This window comes from Salmo trutta, chromosome 5, assembly GCF_901001165.1.
Source record: "Salmo trutta chromosome 5, fSalTru1.1, whole genome shotgun sequence".
Taxonomy (NCBI): Eukaryota; Metazoa; Chordata; class Actinopteri; order Salmoniformes; family Salmonidae; genus Salmo; species Salmo trutta.
In genome coordinates this window covers 8,422,170-8,442,744 of record NC_042961.1, presented here as the reverse complement: position 1 = coordinate 8,442,744, position 20,575 = coordinate 8,422,170, and the positions used below count along the sequence as shown (strand labels likewise).

At 42.9% G+C, this 20,575-nt stretch overlaps 1 protein-coding gene across 6 annotated transcripts in view; it reads right to left on the bottom strand.

Annotated features, from left to right (window-relative positions):
- Positions 1-20,575, bottom strand: part of LOC115193601 (zinc finger MIZ domain-containing protein 1) — a 217,052-nt gene that overhangs the window by 136,722 nt on the left and 59,755 nt on the right. Inside the window, exon 3 of one of the 6 annotated variants that reach the window (XM_029752404.1) lies at positions 15,121-15,435. The exons of 4 other annotated variants lie outside the window; for them this stretch is intronic. The gene's annotated coding sequence lies outside the window, so the exon portion shown is untranslated. The remainder of the gene's footprint in view (positions 1-15,120; positions 15,436-20,575) is intronic. One more of the 6 variants, XM_029752405.1, reaches the window with a different exon arrangement.

Sequence of the window (20,575 nt, the reverse complement as noted above, 5' to 3'; positions counted from 1 at the left end):
CTCCTACCCAACTATTAATCCCCCCCCACCTTCTCTCTCTCTTTCCCTCCCTCCCTCCGTCCGACCGTCCCTACCTCCCTCTCTGTGAGGTTATTTTCTCCAGAGGGCCAGATCTCTGTTTATGGGTCTGAGCATGTGTGAGAGGAGGAGTGCCAAAATGACACCCTATTCCCTAGATAGTGCACTACGTTTAACCAGGGCCCAAAGCGCTCCGGGCAAAAGTAGAGCACTATATTCATAGTTGCACGGCGCACCTCCATCACTCGGTCACGTCACGCCATTGCTATGAACTTTTTAAAGACGTCTCAGCCATAGTGGCTCTTGAAAGTCAAGTGTTTCTTAACGGGGGCTAATGATTCTTTCATCTGAATTACACTGTAGTGGCTTGGAAATATGACGACATTGCTAAAGTATGCTAATAATTAGCAAGAAACAACTGTCATCATTCAAACGTACTTTAGACAGATAGAAATGTTTCCTTTAGCTAGGAAAGTCAAAAATACCTGCTAGTGTTAGCTCGCTAAAATCTGGTGCTCTCCATTGTTTTACGTCAGATTGTGTCACTGCTACGCGATGCTTGTCCCTGAACCAATTTGCCTTCTAGGATGTGGGACTCATATTCAAATTTGAATATTCCAGAGCATCTGTTTCTTATTTAGTATATCACTGCGCTCTCATGAAATCTCTATGAAATAGGCAGAATAGCCGGCCAACTTATTACAATGATTTATACTGAACAAAAATATAAACGCAACATGTAGTGTTGGTCCCATGTTTCATGAGCTGAAATTAAAGATCCTAGACATTTTCCATACACACAAAAAGGTTGTTTCTCTCAAATGTTGTGCATAAATTTGTTTACTTTCCTGTTAGTGAGCATTTCTCCTTTGCCAAGATAATCCAGCCACCTGACAGGTGTGACATATCAAGAAGCAGATTAAACAGCATGATCATTACACATGTGCACCTTGTGCCTGGGACAGCAAAAGGCCACTCTAAAATGTGCAGTTTTGTCACACAACACAATGCCACAGATGTCTGAAGTTGAGGGAGCATATATTGGCATGCTGACTGCAGGAATGTCCACCAGAGCTGCTGCCAGAGAATTGCATGTTCAACTCTCTACCATAAGCCACCTCCAACATTGTTTTAGAGAATTTTGGTAGTACATCCAACCGGCCTCAAAACCGCAGACCATGTGTATCCATGCCAGCCCACATCTGAGACCAGCCACCTGGACAGCTGATGAAACTGAGGAGTAATTCTGTCTGTAATAAAGCCCTTTTGTGGGGAAAAACTCATTCTGATTGGCTGGGCCTGGCTCCCCAGTGGGTGGGCCTACACCCTCCCAGGCCCACACACGGCTGTGCCCATTGCCCAGGGCCTAATTTATTTATTTAAATTTACTGATTTCATTATATGAACTGTAACTCAGTAAAATCGTTTATATTTTTGTTCAGTATACATCACTTAACCTGTTTTTGTTTTATGTCAACAGGGCAGTACAAAATCTGCTTGTTATTTGTCAACAGGATGTAAGCCTAGTGTATACAGTGTGTGTGTGTGTGTGTGTGTGTGTGTGTGTGTGTGTGTGTGTGTGTCAGAGAGAGAGCAATTGTGAGAAAATAAAAAGAAAACGGTGGCTACCTCCTACGAAAATAATGTGCAAGCACATCAGTAACGTTGGGTCAACTGAGCACAGCAACTGACTCGGGACGGGGATCGCGACAGAACAGTAGCTTCATGAAAACTCATTATAATGTTAGCTACTACAGTAGCTAACTAGCTTTTGTTTGAAGCATTCAGCCTAAGAGAATTTGATTCACCATTGCATGTGCAGCATTTCTTATGAAATGTGACTGGCTCAGGAAGCTAATGTTGGACAAATTTAAGCTAGCTTTCATGCACATTTCGGCTCCCGAGTGGCGCAGCGGTCTAAGGCATTGCATCTCAGTGCAAGAGGCATCACTCACTGCAGTCCCTGGTTCGAATCCAGGCTGTCTCACATCCGGCCGTGATTGGGAGTCCCATAGGGCGGCGCACAGTTGACCCAGTGCCGTCTGGGTTTGGCCGGGGTAGGCCGTCATTGTAAATAAGAATTTGTTCTTAACTGACTTGCCTACTTAAATAAAGGTTCAATTAAACATTTTAAGAAAACATTTGAATTGTCAAACTTCAAAAATACTGCTCATTGAAGCACACAACCTCTTAGCTAGATGTGAAATGGTGCAACTCAAGACTTGTTCATCAAAAAACTTTAACATTATTAACAGATATTTAGAATTCAGCTGGGCTTTAAGGATGAACTGGGTTTCATTAGGCCATGTCACCTGGGTCTTTCCTACAGTCCAGTGCCTTTTGGACCTCATAACCTTTGGGGGAAGTGTATATTTTTCATTTGTTTAGTATTCGGTCAGAAAAAGTTCATGTTTGACTTTCAGAAAAACATATTGGTCAAGCTCAGGCACTTAGTTCCCTGTTAGGTGCAAAATCCCATACAGTTATTGCTTAATCCTAACACCCTAAATGAACCATAGCTCTATAGGTGATTGAGATTAAGCTAGCATAATGGTAAACACTGAAAGAAAATTGTAACTTCTATATGAAATGTATTTTAATATTTAGAAATTGGATACATTTTCTCTATAATATAGCCTAACAAGGTGGAAATGATTTTCTTTAGAAATTGATGAATAACTCCCTGGGACATGGCAAAAACGCCTACATCCACTGAAAAAAAAAAGCTTTCAAAATGCATAACATTTCATTTCAAAATCAAAATCAAATTTGATTGGTCACATACACGTGTTTAGCAGATGTTATTGCTGGTGCAGCGAAATGCTTGATCCCTATATTTGTGTTTTTAAGGTAAAGGACACCTGGCCTAATAATTAGAGCATTTTGGAATGCACATGTTATACTATTTTACACTAAATAAGAAGTGCCATTTCCTGGAGACAGAAATGGCACCCCGGAGTAGGAATAACACACCTAGGTAATGTTTTGGAACTACAGACAGCACATTGTAGCTGAACAGCTTTTCATCTATCCCATGACTCTTTGCGAGATACGAGACAGATCACTGCAGGCGGAATCGAGGCGCTATCGCAATGATGACAAAAGGTTTTCCTTCTTTAGATATGTAAAGGTATTTCCAAACCACACAAATGCACTTTGGACTAAATCTTCATCAGCGCCAATTGAGACTGCATTGAGTAGAACATTCAGGTCAGGTCCAAGTCTTCAAGAGAACGTTCAAAACAATGGCGTGACACGACGTGCAACTCATGAATCAAATCAAACTTTATTTGTCACATGCGCTGAATACAACAGGTGTAGACCTTACCGTGAAATGCTTACTTACAAGCCCTTAACCAACAATGCTTTAAGAAGTTATAAGAAAAATAAGTTAAGTAAAAAATAGAAAATAAAAGCAACAAATAATTAAAGAGCAGCAGTAAAATAACAATAGCGAGACTATATACAGGGGGTACCGGTACAGAGTCAATGTGCAGGGGCACTGGTTAGTCGAGGTAATTGAGGTAATATGTACATGTAGGTAGAGTTAAAGTGACTAGATAATAAACAGAGAGTAGGGGATAGGCTATCATTTGGTACAGTGAAAGAGGGCCTGGCTGCCAACCCACAAGAAGAGGAAGACTGACTTTCAGCAGCACAACGTTCTAACGCTTCTGGTTCCGTTCATTAGACAGCAAACAGAAGAAAACCACTGAAACAGGGAGGGAGAATTTACATGTATTTATTTACTTAACCTTTATTTGACTAGGCAAGTCAGTAAAGAACAAATTCTTATTTACAACGACAGCCTACTTGTAAAGCCCCCTTGGCCAAACCCTCCCCTAACCCGGACGACGCTAGGCCAATTGTGCGCTGCCCTATGGGACTCCCGATCATGGAGATGGTGATACAGCCCGGGATCGAACCCAGGTCTGCCGTGCCTTGCAGTGACGAGTGGTCTACCTGGACTTGTCCAATAAGGAACACTCATTTTCCGCTGCAAAACGTTTTAAAACATTTCAGTTGCGTGCCCTAATGAACTTAACCCCTGTTTGAACACCCGAGAGGTGACCCATCGCATGAAAACATTTGAACGTTTGGTAATGACTTACTTAGCTGCGACCCAAAAGGAATGAACTAACCATGTGTGTCACTGTTTCAAACTCCTCTAACAGTGTCTAACTGACCAGACACCCTGAGAATCATGGCCAGGGTTACAGCACCGCACACACATCCTTCCTCTACCAGAGACCACAGAGGAAGTGTGTGTGTGTGTGTGTCAACTCAGGTCAGAAGTGCACACACCAAAACCGTTGTGGCTGTTCACAAAAGCGGTTTCCTCTCAGTTTCATCACTTGGGGGGCGGCCATTGTTAGTGTGCGGAAATGCCTGCAGAGAGAATATGAAAATATTGGCAAGTCCTTACAGCTCTTCTGGAGACCTACAGCTGCACCGACCGCACGGTGAACACACACACACACACACACACACACACACACAGGGCAAAGATTGACATACACACACACAGATCAAACACACATCCACACAGAGCAAAAATACACACACGTGCACGGAGTGAACATACACACACATGTAAAGCGAATACACACCCACACACGACAATACACACACACACACGCACACAGCGAAGACACACAGTGAACACACGGGTACAGGGTAAGGTTACGATGAGAGATAACCATGGTAACCTAAAGAACATAAACATTGGCTTCCCATTTCACTGCCACAACACCGTGTCTTCTCACTGCCAACACTGACTACAACTACAAGACTTAATACTGACAACACTGACTACAACTACAAGACTTAATACTGACAACACTGACTACAAGACTCATTACTGCCAACACTGACTACTTATTACTGCCAACACTGACTACAACTACAAGACTCAATACTGCCAACACTGACTACAACTACAAGACTCAATACTGCCAACACTGACTACTTATTACTGCCAACACTGACTACAACTACAAGACTCAATACTGCCAACACTGACTACTTATTACTGCCAACACTGACTACAACTACAAGACTCAATACTGCCAACACTGACTACAACTACAAGACTCAATACTGCCAACACTGACTACTTATTACTGCCAACACTGACTACAACTACAAGACTCAATACTGCCAACACTGACTACTTATTACTGCCAACACTGACTACAACTACAAGACTTAATACTGCCAACAAGACTCATTACTGCCAACACTGACTACTTATTACTGCCAACACTGACTACAACTACAAGACTCAATACTGCCAACACTGACTACTTATTACTGCCAACACTGACTACAACTACAAGACTCAATACTGCCAACACTGACTACTTATTACTGCCAACACTGACTACAACTACAAGACTCAATACTGCCAACACTGACTACTTATTACTGCCAACACTGACTACAACTACAAGACTCAATACTGCCAACACTGACTACTTAGTACTGCCAACACTGACTACAACTACAAGACTCAATACTGCCAACACTGACTACTTATTACTGCCAACACTGACTACAACTACAAGACTCAATACTGCCAACACTGACTACTTATTACTGCCAACACTGACTACAACTACAAGACTTAATACTGCCAACAAGACTCATTACTGCCAACACTGACTACTTATTACTGCCAACACTGACTACAACTACAAGACTCAATACTGCCAACACTGACTACTTATTACTGCCAACACTGACTACAACTACAAGACTCAATACTGCCAACACTGACTACTTATTACTGCCAACACTGACTACAACTACAAGACTCAATACTGCCAACACTGACTACTTAGTACTGCCAACACTGACTACAACTACAAGACTCAATACTGCCAACACTGACTACTTATTACTGCCAACACTGACTACAACTACAAGACTCAATACTGCCAACACTGACTACTTATTACTGCCAACACTGACTACAACTACAAGACTTAATACTGCCAACAAGACTCATTACTGCCAACACTGACTACTTATTACTGCCAACACTGACTACAACTACATGACTCAATACTGGCAACACTGTGATTACAACGATAAATCCTGTCAGTATTAACACGCTCTGCCTCCTACTGTGGATAACTCTTCACTTTCATTTAATACTAGCATTTACAAACAATGAATGTAGAGTAAATGCTAGTAATAACAGGTCTCTCTTGTAAAAGAGATTGAGATACAATGAGAATAATCTATTTATATAAAGGTTGAATAAAAAAGTTAAACAAATCAAAAGGATCCGGTGCAGTGCCTTCAGTACGTGGCAAAGTAAACTGTGACTTCAGAAATAAGTGTTTTCTGTCTCTGTGTTTCTCACTCACACCTGACATTACCTCAGGTCTAGTGAAGGTAAAGACAGTCCAAGGAAAGTATTTATCCAAAGTGTGAAATGGGATGCAAAGCCATGGACCAGTTGGAAATGTTGAACTTTATCTCCCCCGTTTTCATGATATCCAATTGGTAGTTCCAGTCTCGTCCCATCACTGCATCTCCCCTACGGACTCGGGAGACGTGACGAAGGTCGAGAGCCGTGCATCCTCCGTAACACCACCCTGCCAAGCCGCACTGGTTCTTCACACACTGCTCACTTAACCCAGAAGCCAGCCGCACCAATGTGTCGGAGGAAACACCGTACACCTGGCGACCGTGTCAGCATGCACTGCGCCCGGCCTGCCACAGGAGTCGCTAGAGCACGATGGGACAATGACATCCCTGCCGGGCAAACCCTAACGACGCTGGGCCAATTGTGCGCCGCCTCATGGGTCTCCCGGTCGCGGCCGGCTGCGACACAGACCGGTATGGAGCCCGGATCTGTAGTGACACCGCTAGCACTGCGATGCAGTGCCTTGGACCACTGTGCCACTCGGGAGGACAGTGTTTCTATAGTGTTGAGAAGAGTCACAACCAACAGTGAATGCCAAGCCATGAGAATCTATTCACAGTTGATAGAGTGCAGCAGGTTTCTCTCTCTCTCTCTCTCTCTCACACACACACACACACACACACACACACTCTCTCTCTCCTTCTCTCGGTCACCACCACTTCACCACATTTCAAACATGTCATCGGATCTGTAAACTAGAGCCGAAAGAGGTGATGGCAGCTTCACGACGGCTGACACTCCTCAACCGAGAGAGAGACAGTAACTGACAGACAGATCTGCCTGACAGACAGACAACACTACAAAGTTGCTTTATTGGTCAATTTTTACAGATATTGTATATTTTGGGCCGTCACAGTACCCAACCTGACACACCCATCACAGGCTGGGAGCAGCACATGAGCTGTAGCAGAGCAGCTGCAGCACTTAGAGGTAAACTGCCTTGCTCACAGGCACAATGGCGGTAGGTAGCATACAGGGGTTCAAATCGGCAACCCTCTTTAACCTCGAGGCTACCGCTGCCTCCCTACCGCATGTATGCACACACACAGACAGAGACCGATATAACCCAGGACACATGTGCAGCTGTTAATATGGTACCCCTCTATGCTTCTCTAGACCTCTCTCTGCTGTTTGTTTACACTCTGGTTCACTTTTACACCACTAGGTCTTCAATCTTGTTCTCTCTATCTTAGACTCTATCTCCCTCTGTTTCAATCCCTCTCTTTCCCTCCCTCCCTAAAGCGCGCGCGCACGCACGCACGCACACACACACACACACACACACACACACACACACACACACACACACACACACACACACACACACACACACACACACACACACACACACACACACACACACACACACACACACACACACACACACACACACACACACACACACACACACACACACACACACACACACACTAAGCCCACTTGTGCTCTGCCTCTTGGCATGGAGAGGAGAGGAGTGGGTGAGGGTCATATTTCAGGGGGCCAACTGCTGGACACAGAGTTAGCCTGTGGCTGTTCCCTCTGTCCTTATACACAGGAACACACACAGACACACACACTACATCCAGAGCAAGAGCCAGCCACAGCCGTTCTCAATTAGGTGGGTCAGAGACTGGGGAATAACTAACTCTCTGGTATCTGTGTGAGTGGTGAAGTTTGCGTGTGCGTAAATCTATGCTCTGTCGAGAGGCTGTCAAGGCGCTGTGACCCTGGTATATAAGCATGCATGGATCTGACTAACTTAAAGTAAAGTTGTGGTCTGCATTGAGACACCCACATTATATGTATAATGTGTTGGGTAGGAACTTGCTTTGCACTAGTGATGAAATAATGTAATTAAACTCAGCTGTGTCCCCCACTGCTTTTATATAACTGACAATTCCACTTACTCCTCTCTCACACGCACGCACGCACGCACGCACGCACGCACTTACATGTAGTTTAACTATACTGAACAAAAATATAAAACACAACATGCAACATTTTCAAATATTTTACTGAGTTACAGTTCATATAAGGAAATCAGTCAATTGAAATGAATTCAATAGGCCCTAATCTATGGATTACACATGACTGAGAATACAGATATGCATATGTTGGTCACAGATACCTTAAACAAAGGGTAGGGGCGTGGATCAGAAAACCAGTCAGTATCTGGTGTGACCACCATTTCTCTCATGCAGCGCGACACTTCTCCTTCACATATAGTTGATCATAGAGTTGGAGGCGATGGACGATCTGGGATATTTTCAGCTTCCGGGAATTGCGAACAGATCCTTGCAACAGGGGGTTGTGCATTGTTATGCTAAAACATGAGGTGATGGCATCGGATGAATGGCACAACAATGGGCCTCAGAACCTCGTCATGATACCTCTGTGCATTCAAATTGCCATCTATAAAATGCAATCGTGTTCATTGTCCGTAGCTTACGCCTGCCAATACCATAACCCCACCACCACCATGAGGCACTCTGTTTGTTCACAACGTTGACATCAGCAAACTGCTCGCCCGCACAACGCCATCTGCCCGGTACAGTTGAAACTAGGATTCATCCATGAAGAGCACACTTCTCCAGCATACCAATAGCCATCTAAGGTGATCATTTGCCCACTGAAGTCGGTTACGACGTCAAACTGCAGTCAGGTCAAGACCCTGGTGAGGACAACAAGCACACAGATCAGCTTCCCTGAAACGGTTTCTGACAGTTTGTGCAAAATTCTTCGGTTGTGCAAATCCACAGTTTCATCATCTGTCCGGGTGGCTGGTCTCAGACGATCTCGCAGGTGAAGAAGACGGATGTGGAGGTCCTGGGCTGACGTAGTGACACGTGTTCTGTGGCTGTAAGGCCGATTGGACGGACTGACAAATTTTCTAAAACAACGTTGGAGGAGGCACATGGTTTCGAAATGAACATTAAATTCTCTGGCAACAGCTCTTGTGGACATTCCTGCAGTCAGCATGCCAATTATATGCTCCCTCAAAACTTGAGACATCTGTGGCATTGTGTTGTGTGACAAAACTGAACCTTTTAGAGTGGCCTTTTTGCATTTATATTTTTGATCAGTGTACATTTTGCAGTGGCTTGGTGGTAGTTGAACTAAATTCAAATCTTGGTAGTGTTTTCAGTAGTTAATTACCTTTTTGCCATGAAGTGGTCTAGCTAACTGCTACGTTTTTTGCAAAAGGAAAAAGAAAAAAATAGGGGTGAAGTAGGCAATAATTACATTTCTTTTTGGGCATCAGCCCTGCCCAATTCTAATTTGAAACATTGTTTTTGTGTTAAATAGGCTAAATCACACGTTCTGTTAACATTTGACCCCAGAGTGATCTGTTCTTGCAATTCGTAGTCTGTGACATTTAAGATCTAGATAAGATCATTTTTCACAAAGTTGTTCAAATAACTTTAGTTAAGTAAACAATCTTTATTTTAAGGGTAGCTTTAGTGTAGCTTAACTTCTTCCAGTGTGAAGTAATTGTAGTGGCCAAAAAATCTGTATCGTTTTTTCCCCAAATACCGTTTTCTCCAATTTGTCTTTCCAGGTTTCTTTTTAAGGTTTTCCTTCTTAAAAGCTCACCTTTTTTTTCAAATAGAAAAACAACTAAATTGGATGTTCTAAATCCACAACAATGGTTAAATCAGGAGACCACTTATAAGTTCTAGAGAAAAGAAAAACAATAGATTTTGGGGTGTAGTTACCCTTTCATTCCAGTGTACAACTAGCAAGAGTTGTTGTTTAGCTGTGTTTTTGTAAGGCACATGTGACGGTAGAGTTTGCAAAACATGTCTTATGATAAACTTGGGAAAAATAATTGTAAAAATGACATTAGTATTCAGACCCATTGCTATGTGACTCGAAATTGAGCTCAGGTGCATCCTGTTTCCATTGATCATCCTTGAGATGTTTCTACAACTTGATTGGAGTCCACCTGTGGTAAATTCAATTGATTGGACATGACTTGGAAAGGCACAAACCTGTCTATATAACGTCCCACAGTTGACAGTGCACGTCAGAGCAAAAACCAAGCCATGAGGTTGAAGGAATTGTCCGTAGAGCTCCGAGACAGGACTGTGATGAAGCACAGATCTGGGGAAGGGTACCAAAACATTTCTGTAGCATTGAACATCCCCAAGAACACAGTGGCGTCCATCATTCTGAAATGGAAGAAGTTTGGAACCACCAAGACTCTTCCTAGAGCTGTCCGCCAGGCAAAACTGAGCAATCGGGGGAGAAGGGCCTTGGTCAGGGATGTGACCAAGAACCCGATGGTCACTCCGAAAGAGCTGTAGAGTTCCTCTGTGGTGATGGGAGAACCTTCCAGAAGGACAACCATCTCTGAACCACTCCACCAATCAGGCCTTTATGGTTGAGTGACCAGATGGAAGCCACTCCTCAGTAAAAGGCACATGACAGCCTGCTTCGAGTACGCCAAAGGGGAACCTAAAGACTCTCAGACCATGAGAAACAAGATTCTCTGGTCTGATGAAACCAAAATTAAACTTGCTGGCATGAAGGCCAAGCGTCACATCTGGAGGAAGCCTGGCACCATCACTGCGGTGAAGCATAGTGAGGGCAGCATAATGTTGTGGGGATGTTTTTCAGTGGCAGGGACTGGAGACTAGTCAGGATCAAAAGAAAGATGAACGGAGTAAAAAACAGAGATCCTTGATGAAAACTTGCTCCAGAGCTCTCAGGACCTCAGACTGGGGCGAAGGTTCACCTTCCAACAGGACAACGACCCAAAGCACACAGCCAAGAGAACGCAGGATTTACTTCGGGACAAGTCTCTGAATGTCCTTGAGTGGTCCAGCCAGAGCCTGGATTTGAACCCGATCGAACATCTCCAGAGAGACCTGAAAATAGCTGTGCAGCAACGCTCCCCATTCAACCTGGTGGAACTTGAGAGGATCTGCAGAGAAGAATGGGAGAAACTACCCAAATACAGGTGTGCCAAGCTTGTAGCGTCATACCCAAGAAGACTCAAGGCTGTAATCACTGCCAAAGGTGTTTCATCAAATGTACTGAGTAAAGGATCTGAATACTCTATATATATATATATATATATATAAATTAGCAACATTTTCTTAAAACCTGTTATTTTTGCTTTGACATTATGGGGTATTGTGTGTAGATTGATGGGGGGGGGGGGGGACAATTTACTGTAATTTCTGGACTATAAGCCGCAACTTTTTTCCCAGGCTTTGAACGTCGCGGCTTAAACAATGACGCGGCTAATATATGGATTTTTCCCGCTTTCAATTTTTTTCTCCCAAAGAAACACATTCTGTGACGTGCCCAGTTTTTGGGCGGCATGAAGCTTTCATTAGACCAATGAAATTGCCGAACGGGTTAAGGTCAAACAACTATTTTTGTTTACTGTTTAGATTAAATCGAGCGCTCTCAAACTTCCCATCATTCTAATTACGGGAGTCATTTTGTCACCCTGATTCCTGGGGGCACAACAAAGTATTTGCAGCCACTCGACATCAGTGTAAATCGTGCATTTAAGGTGGCGCTCCGTGTGCAGTGAGAGGCTTGGATGACAAGTGGGGAGAAATCCTTCACTAAAACGGGCCGCATGCGAAGAGCAATTTATGGTCAAGTCTGCCAGTGGGTCCTGACAGCGTGGAGCATTGTCAAAAAATCCACTATCATCAACGGGTTTCGAAAGGCTGGACTGCTGCGTGTTGAAGAGGGCTCAGCGGGGGATTTGCCTCCGGATGAAAATGACGAGAGCGACAATGAAAACGATCCAATATCGGATGAAGCAATTCTGAGGCTATTCAACTCTGACACCGAAGGAGATGGTTTCAGTGCACAGGAGAAGGAAGATGGTGACCAATGACTTTCTTGGTAGGCTACTGTTTACTGCTAATTTTGTATTTTTTGTTACAAGCCGTGTTTCGTTAAAGCCTATTTATTTTTGTTACAAGCCGTGTTTCGTTAAAGCCTATTTATTTTTGTTACAAGCCGTGTTTCGTTAAAGCCTGTGTAAAGTTCATTTGTTTCAATGTACGGGTAGGCACCTGCGGCTTATAGACATGTGCGGCTTATTTATGTTCAAAATAATATTTTTTTTTAAATTCAGTGGGTGCGGCTTATATTCAGGTGCGCTTAATAGTCCGGAAATTACGGTAATCGATTTTAGAATAAGGTTGTAACCTAACAAAATGTGGAAAATTGTGCAAACTTCTAAAGTCGTGTTAGTATCTTTTCTAACAAGTATCCCCCCAGAACTTAATCAAGCAAGATTTTTGTTCTGGGTGACCAAGATTACTGTACGATAGACCGAGCTACAGCTAGAAAACTCTCTCCTTACACAGTTCATATTAAAACTCTGAACAGAGAAAATGTCTAATATACTGAATTCATATAAAACCATGATTTCTACAGAGGAACATAAAAAACTAGATACAATTACAGCTAGCCTCTCTACAGAGTTCACATTAAAACACTACAATATACGTTCTCTCCATCTTTCTCACTCGTTATTCCGCTCTTTCTAATACCATCTCTTTCTCGCCGTCTTTCTCCCTCTACTCCACCATGCAAGCAGAGCAAGCCGTGCCAGCAACTGCCACCTCGCCACACCATTTGTGAAATTATTCAAATGAGGCTATTGTTTAGTTGTTTAATGACTTGAATGTCTTGACAGACAAAACGGAACACGGTTAGATTATTCATTAACAATCTCTCCCTAATCTATCTCTCTCCCTCCCTCTCTTTCTCTCCCATTTATTTTATTCTCTCTCATTCCCTATACCCCTCCCTCCCTCCCTCTCCACCCTTCCCCTTCTCCCTCTACTTCTTTAGCATCTTATGCATTATGAAAAGCCAAGCCATTAATGGATGTGTCCTCCTCTTGTGATGAGCAGAACATTACAACCACTCAGAGGAAGGGGACACTTGACAGGCCCGGCAGACAGAGAGCAGCCTCTGTAATCACATAACATCATGTCACTACACACACACACAACCATGTCACTATCGTCCATGTGGGCATGTTCTATTAAACACTGACGGGAGAGTGGAGAAACACTAGGGCCATTGTACATGTTGCCCTTCTCTTTGCGTCACATGAATACATTATCTTGGAAATCCTGGAGATGGATATTAGATGGAGGGAAAGGGGGGGGGGGTTAAGAGGAAACGAGATAAGATGAGGTGAGGGAAAGAGAGGAGGGGTGGTTTGGAGTGGAGAGCTAGGCTAATTCCTGTGGTGTGAACATCCTTTCCTTTATCGGAGAACGCCATGTGGCACCAACACACACACACACACACACACACACACACACACACACACACACACACAGAGAAACAACTTTCATTTTCAATGTGAAGCCTCCCTTTCTATGACTGGCTGTCAACCTCAACCTGAAGTTAAGCTTCACACCCAATCCTCTCAGTCCTCCAATGCAAGCAGAGAAATCATTTCCCCTGGTGTGATTGGTTTTCACTGTGCAGTCATGACAACAGCTTTCCCAGCAGATAGAAAATCCTTAAACTGATTAAGCACTTCTGTACGTGTGTGTGTGTCAGTCGTAGGCTTGGGCGATATACCGTTTATATCGGAGTATTGTGAAATACCAACGGTATGATTTTCAATACCATTTAATGTGTCAAATAAATTATATCCAGCTCAGGGCTCCAGCTACGTATTTGGTTTCCTAACTAAGTGGCTAGATGTCCAGATCAAGCTTCTTGGATACAGCAGAGACATTCAATCCCCTCCTGGATCAAGATCCCTGTTGCCTAAATAGTTTTGTGTGTAAAAAATAAATACATTAAGTGAAATAGCACTCCTTGTGTGCACTTCCAGTAATACTGTATTCCCCGGTATGGTACAGAAATGGTATGAAGGTATGAACATATGGATACAGCCCAACCCTAGTCAGACGTGGGTTTAAATACATGTGTATTGGATTCTTTGTCATTTAAATACTTATTTTCTGTGTATTTGAGTATTTTCATGTAAGAGTCCGAACCAACTACTTCCATTGGAATTTCATATAAATAGCCTTCAATTTGAAATTATATTCGAATACTTAATTCTAACTAGATTATTTCAAATACATGGGAGTATTTATTTGGATTTCAAAATACATGCCAATGCTTTCCAAGTGTTTTTCCAAATACCTTTCAATGTATTTTTAAAGAAATAAATATCTGAATACCTACTTCGATATATATGTGAAAGTTATTCAAATAATTTAAATACTATTTGAACCCAGGTCTGGTGTGTGTGTGTGTGTGTGTGTGTGTGTGTGTGAGCAGGGGCTTTTCTAGGATTTCTAATTGGGGCTTAGCCCAAAGCCAGTAGGTGGGTCCAGGGGCAAGAATTTGGTGCACTTTGAGATGAACATTGAGAGATTAGATCTTTTTCAGGGAACTTGCACCTTCCCACCTGCCACAGCTCTACTCTGGAACACATACATTTACAGTGTACTGCCAGAAACCACTCGACATCTTCAAACATAGACTCTGACCTGTCCAATGAGCCCAAAGTGATTAAAGAATCCCACAGTACCCAAACACCCTCTCTCACACACACACACACACACACACACACACACACACACACACACACACACACAGCAGTAATTATAATCAATAGAGCAGCTTTAAGTGATAGTCTACTGTGTTCTCACTCCTCTGCCTCTCTCCATCACTTTCTCTGTGTTATCTGTAGCTGTCTCTCTTGTCTGCCCTCTTCTGTAGCAGTCTGCCCTCTTCTGTTGCCGTCTCTCTCGTCTGCCCTCCTCTGTTGCCGTCTCTCTCGTCTGCCCTCCTCTGTTGCCGTCTCTCTCGTCTGCCCTCTTCTGTTGCTGTCCCTCTTGTCATTCCATGTTGCTGTCTCTTGTCTGCCCTCTTCTGTTGCTGTCTCTCTTGTCTGCCCTCTTCTGTTGCTGTCTCTTAGTATTCTATGTTGCTGTCTCTTGTCTTCCCTCCTCTCTCATCCTGTCCTGGTTGCAAAAAGTGTAAAAGTAAACAATTGCTTTAATAGTAATTTCACAGGCCTTTTCACCTCACATGCAAATTCTTTGTAAAGAATCCGGTGTGGTAAAACTGGCCTTGAACAAAAAAGCTTGCATAAACCTGTACCTTGTCAAGACAAAATTGTGGCCATCACTGAATTGTATTTACAAAGCTGACTATATATGAGGAATGTACATTTAGTTGTAAATTGTATATTTAGCCCTAACCCATAACACACCTTTGTTTACAGGTAATGTAGTACAAGGCCTTTCTTCAGTAAACTTTAAGGTACATTTTCGTGTAAATAGTTAATGGGTACATGTTGAATATTTGTGTATTTTCCAGGACCTTGCTCAATTGTCTTAAGAGAGATCCAGGGAGGGCCTCCTGAGTGGCGCAGTGGTCTAAGGCACTGCATCTCAGTCCAGGCTCTGTCCAAGTCAAGACCAGGCTCTGTCGCAGCCGGCCGCGACCGGGAGACCCATGGGGCAGCGCACAATTGGCCCAGTGGGTTTGGGGAGGGTTTGGCCCGCAGGGACGTTCTTGCCCCATCGCGATCTAGCGACTCCTGTGGCGGGCCGGGCGCAATGCACGGTGACACGGTCGCCAGGTGTAGTGTTTCCTCCGACACATTGGTGTGGCTGGCTTCCGGGTTAAGCATGCAATGTGTGTAGAAGCAGTGCGGCTTGCCTTAGTAGTGTTTTGGAGGACGCACGGCTCTTGACCTTCACCTAACCCGAGTCCGTACGGGAGATGCAGCGATGAGACAAGACTAACTACCAATTGGATACCACGAAATTGAGGAGAAAAAGTGGTAAAATAAAAAAAAGATCAGGGGAACATTTTCCAGTTTACTCCATATTGGCTTAAATGTTGTTGTTTTTTTTTGCTTCCCTCAGGAAAATCAGCTGTTTTATGTCAAATAAATACTAACAACTGCATTATTTTTGTTGCCATTTGTCATTATTGTTCACCTTTACTGAACTTTTTTTGCTGTGCTATGCTGTATTATAATGTTGCATAATCACTTTCCGATGTACAAAAACATATATTTAAAGTGAGAATAGGCATTGGTCTGAAGCTGAAAAGGGAAGGAAATTCACATGAGCACCACCATGCCTATTCCACCCATGCACACTTAAACAGCTTAGCTAACCCCGACATTCTGCAGCGATACGCCAACCCATCTGGTTTGAGCTTAGTGGGACTATCATTTGTTTTTCAACAGGACAATGACCCAACACACCTCCAGGCTGTATAAGGGCTATTTGACCAAGAAGGAGAGTGATGGAGTGCTGCATCAGAAAACCTGGCCTACACAATCACCTGACCTTAACGCAATTGAGATGGAATTGGACCGCAGATTGAAGGAAAAGCAGCCAACAAGTGCTCAGCATATGTGGGAACTCCTTCAAGACTTTTTGAAAAGCATTCCAGGTGAAGCTGGTTGAGAGAATTCCAAGTGTGCAAAGCTGTCATCAAGGCAAAGGGTGGCTACTTTGAAGAATCTCAAATATAAAATATATTTTGATTTGTTTAACACTTTTTTGGTTACTGCATGTGTTATTTCATAGTTTTGATGACTACAATGTATACAATTGTAAAAATAAAGAAAAACCCTGGAATGAGTCGGTGTCCAAACGTTTGACTGGTACTGTGTGTTTATATATTAGGGATGCACAATATATCGGGGAACATATCGGAATCGGACGATATTAGCTAAAAATGGCAGCATCGGTATCAGCACGATGTCTAGTTTAACTTGTTATGGATAGGGGGCAGTATTTTCACGGCCGGATAAAAAACATACCCGATTTAATCTGATTATTACTCCTGCCCAGAAACTAGAATATGCATATAATTAGAAAACACTCCAAAGTTTCTAAAACTGTTTGAATGGTGTCTGTGAGTATAACAGAACTCATTTGGCAGGCCAAAACCTGAGAAGATTCCAAACAGGAAGCGCCCTCTCTGACTATTTCTTGGCCTTCTTGATCATCTCGATCCAAAACAGGGGATCTCTGCTGTAACGTGACATTTTCTAACGCTCCCATAGGCTCTCAGAAGGCGCCAGAACGCTGAATGATGACTTTGCAGGCCATGGCTGAAAAACAGTAGCGCATTTGGATAGTGGTCGATCTGAGAACAATGAGACTGGGGGCGCGTGCACGAGAAGACTCCATGTTTTTATTTTCTGTCTTTGAACGAAAACAGGGTTTCCCGGTCGGAATATTATCGCTTTTTTACGAGAAAAATTACATAAAAATTGATTTTAAACAGCGTTTGACATGCTTCGAAGTACGGTAATGGAATATTTTGACATTTTTTGTCACGAAACACGCCGGGCGCGTCACCCTTCTTTACCCTTCGGATAGTGTCTTGAACGCACAAACAAAACGCCGCTATTTGGATATAACTATGGATATTTGGAACCAAAGCAACATTTGTTATTGAAGTAGAAGTCCTGGGAGTGCATTCTGATGAAGAACAGCAAAGGTAATCCAATTTTTCTTATAGTAAATCTGAGTTTGGTGAGGGCCAAACTTGGTGGGTGTCAAAATAGCTAGCCTGTGATGGCCGGGCTATCTACTCAGAATATTGCAAAATGTGCTTTCACCGAAAAGCTATTTTAAAATCGGACATAGCGATTGCATAAAGGAGGTCTGTATCTATAATTCTTAAAATAATTGTTATGTTTTTTGTGAACGTTTATCGTGAGTAATTTAGTAAATTCACCGGAAGTTTCGGTGGGTATGCTAGTTCTGAACGTCACATGCTAATGTAAAAAGCTGTTTTTTGATATAAATATGAACTTGATTGAACAAAACATGCATGTATTGTATAACATATTGTCCTAGGAGTGTCATCTGATGAAGATCATCAAAGGTTAGTGCTGCATTTAGCTGTGGTTTTGTTTTTTGTGACATTATATGCTAGCTTGAAAAATGGGTGTCTGATTATTATTCGCGCCACGCCCATCATTGGATATTGGAGCAGGTGTTCCGCTAGCGGAACGTCTAGATGTAAGAGGTTTTAACGGCGGTGTGAAAAACCGATGTGAAATATGACGTGCATACCTATATAAACGTAGGTAGATGACGTAATGACGCCACGTAAAATGATGCGCTACAAGTGCAACACAGCATTCCTAACCTAGCCCACAATGTCTGCTGTGTGGATCGAGCAGTCAACAAGTCGAGCAGTCATTTGAAAGAGTAAGTAAATTTCAGCGTGACAACTCAAAGGCGAAATTCACTAACGCCAAAATACTGGAATTCATTGCCCATGAAAATCAACCGTTCTCTGTCGTGGGTGATGTTGGCTTTCGTGACTGGTCGAGCACCGGTACACACTAACGTTACCAAGTGTGCTACTGTTCAGATGTTTCCCTACCGGAGTTAAACAGTAATAGCGTCAATGCTATTAGCTTCACAACATATTATGGAACGCCTTTTGGGTCTTTGCGTGTCAAAAAAGATACGTCAAATAACACTATTTGACAATAACAGTTTTGACGTGTTAAATAAGCTTTTAGTTTGACCGTCAAATAACACCGTTCTATCATAGAATGTTGTGTGTTCTGAATTTGCACGTACAAGCCAAGCGCCACCACTACTATCAGTAGCACTGTCAAAGCTGCACAAAAAAGTCTGTAAAAAAAGCAAACACTGGCCACAAACGATGTGTTTACAATACTGCGTTGGAAATAGAGCATTATTTGTTCAACCGCAACTTCTGGGGTAACTAGCTACCTTTAGCTTGGTACCTAGATAGCACCAATACAACCAGCCTGAAAACAATGACCAGTATAAACTGCAGTCATTTTCAGTATTCTTAGCAATGATTTAGGAATTGAACTTCAGTTCATGAAAATAAATAGCTAGCCAGCTACTTAACCCTGTTGCCCAAAGCTAACGTTATAAGCAGCCAGCTAGCTTCATCTGGCTAGTGAGGCTCGACCTGACCGGGTTATGTGCTGAGAAGCTAGGCAAAGTAAGGATTAGGCACAATAGTGGAATTTGCGGTTTGCATTCAAAATAAAAGTACCTCTTTGAAAGTGATGCAGAAGGTTACAATTGGTGGAATCATGCCATATTTAGACTAGATAATGTTAAACAAGGTTGGAATGTGAAGCAATGAAATGGGGTATCAGTCTACTTGGTGACACCCACAGAACACATCTGTGAAGAGTTTACGCAAAAATTAGCGTTGTAGCTCTTATCGCGGGACTGTGACTGTGTGAAATCACCTCCCCAGTCAGCCTATTGTGTGTATTGACATTCATATTGCACTGTACAGCTCTACCTAAGGATTTGGGATCAATGAAATGGGGTAACAGTCTACTCAATACACAAGATATTTTTTCCCAACGTCCTCCTCAGAGTTATCAGACTCCAAAACATCCACACAGTATTGTTTTCCCCCTGGAATAGTGTTCAATACACATAGGTTGACAATAAATGTGGCTCAATTCACAGTTGTTTCAGAGTCCCGCAATAAGAGCTACGACAATAATGTTCTCTGGGTGTCACCGAGTAGACTGATACCCCATGTCATTGATCCACAAACCATAGGTAAGGCTGTTCACTGAAATAAGAATACCCCCAATGCAATTCTAAAGTAATATACAATGCTCAAAAAAATAAAGGGAACACTAAAATAACACATCCTAGATCTGAATGAATGAAATAATCTTATTAAATACTTTTTTCTTTACATAGTTGAATGTGCTGACAACAAAATCACACAAAAAATAATCAATGGAAATCCAATTTATCAACCCACGGAGGTCTGGATTTGGGGTCACACTCAAAATTAAAGTGGAAAACCACACTACAGGCTGATCCAACTTTGATGTAATGTCCTTAAAACAAGTCAAAATGAGGCTCAGTAGTGTGTATGACCTCCCTACAACGCCTGGGCATGCTCCTGATGAGGTGGCGGATGGTCTCCTGAGGGATCTCCTCCCAGACCTGGACTAAAGCATCCGCCAACTCCTGGACAGTCTGTGGTGCAACGTGGCGTTGGTGGATGGAGCGAGACATGATGTCCCAGATGTGCTCAATTGGATTCAGGTCTGGGGAACGGGTGGGCCAGTCCATAGCATCAATGCCTTCCTCTTGCAGG